Below are 1782 nucleotides of genomic sequence, written 5' to 3'. Positions count from 1 at the left end.
CTAGATTTTGCTCAGCACTTAAGCGTGTAAATTAGATGGCAGGAGGCTTTTTAACCTTTCTAGACTTTTACACACAAGCAACTCGTGGGCTCTAACAGAACCACATTCTCCTGCAATCGTTAGCATCTCTACTTCGACCTCTTGCCTTTGGTCAGTGGAGACTCACCACATGCCCACTTAAATGGAATCGAAAGCTGTGCATTTATAGTTCTTTAAAAATATCTCCAATAACTCAGTCTTTTACCCAGGTGTGTTAAATAGTGAGGTTGAACTGCACAGGCGGAAAGAGACGTCACAGCCTCTCTCTGCTTCAGCTTCCACCAGAAGCAGTGCGGTTTCCTGGGAAAGCATCTGCTCTGGCATCCAGCAGGCCTGGGCTGCACCTATATCCCCTTCCATAATCCACCCTCTAGGTCTCGGTTTTCTCACCTGTAAAATGGGGGAAGAGGAATGCCCACTGGGGGAGCCCTTAAGGATTACAAGTAAAGCTAAAGGCTCGCTTGCAGCTCCTGCGGGGCCCTCAGCGGCGCACGCGGCGGTTTCCCGCCCTGCCCTGCCCTGGGAACTGTCCCCTGCGCCTGGGACGCAGTACACTCTCAGTATTTGTTGAATGAATGACAGAGTGGGTAGTAGAGGCTCCATAAATGGAAGCTGCTATTGTTCAGGCCCCAGGTCCAAACAGGGTTAACGCTCACAAGCGTGGTACGGGGCTGGATTTCCCCCTCCACTAAGACAACAGAGAAAAGGAGAACTTGATGTTCACAGCAGCGCACGCTTCCAGCGCCTGGAGTCTTGGGCTGGTGAGGACACCGCGGTGCGGAGCGCCCGCTGGAGGGCAGCAGAGAGTCACGGCTCCGGGCCTCAAGTCCCGGAGTTTGGGGGCTTGGAGGATTCCGGGCCCCGCCCTGCCACGCCCCCTCCTCTCCCCTTCCTCTCTCCTTCCTTTCCGCGGCTTTCCTTTTCTACCCAGTGACCCCGGGCTGGAAGAAATCGATCCACAAACGATTTAGCACTCCCTTGCGCTACCCGCGCGTAGCACTTGGCATCCACTCAGCTCTTTCCCACAGCCGGAAAGGCAGGCACCAGCCCCTCTTTGGGGAGGAGGAGGAGGAGGAGGAGGAGGCGGCAAGTCCGTGACTCGACCAAGGTCACGCAGCAAAGTCAGAATCTGAACTCAGCTCCATAGACTCTAATGCCAAAGCCCAACTCCCTCCTAAAGCCTCGAGCGCATGCGGGTTTCCTGAACTTTGGATACCAACTTTTCCATTTTCAGCGGGGGCCAGACCCGGGCCAAGTTCAATCTCGGGCCGTGGGCTGGTGGTTGTGGGAAATACCCTGGGGCGAGAGGGCTTCCCGGATCCTCCGAAGGCCAGCTCTGCGCTGGCCCGCCGGGCGGAGATTGGCGGTGGCCAGGCTCAGTGCTCCTCCGCCAGGAGAGGGGAGCCCCGACTCCCCACTGGGAGCGGCGCTGCGACTCCCTTCCTCTCCGGCCCCGGCCCCCTGCCCAGCCACTCGGCCCCACCCTGCACGGGCGGTTCGTTGAAACCGCCGACCGCGCGGCCTCCCGGGGTCTGGCGGTGTAGCGGTGGCTCGGAGCCAGACTCCGTCTGGGGGCTGGCCCGTGCGGGGCGGGGCCGCCTCCCTCCGCCCCTTCCCGGGCTGGCGCGGGGGGGGGGTGGGCCGCAGGGGACTCCTCCCCGGGTGGTCGCCGCGCCTAGGCCAATGAGCGCGCCGGGAGCCGCGATGGAGGCTGGGGCAGCCGGGAGCTCCCGGGAGCGCCCG

This window comes from Aethalodelphis obliquidens, unplaced genomic scaffold (genome assembly GCF_003676395.1).
Source record: "Aethalodelphis obliquidens isolate GAN/ISIS:26980383/991018 unplaced genomic scaffold, ASM367639v1 scaffold35, whole genome shotgun sequence".
Lineage (NCBI taxonomy): Eukaryota > Metazoa > Chordata > Mammalia > Artiodactyla > Delphinidae > Aethalodelphis > Aethalodelphis obliquidens.
This window is presented reverse-complemented; position numbering follows the sequence as displayed.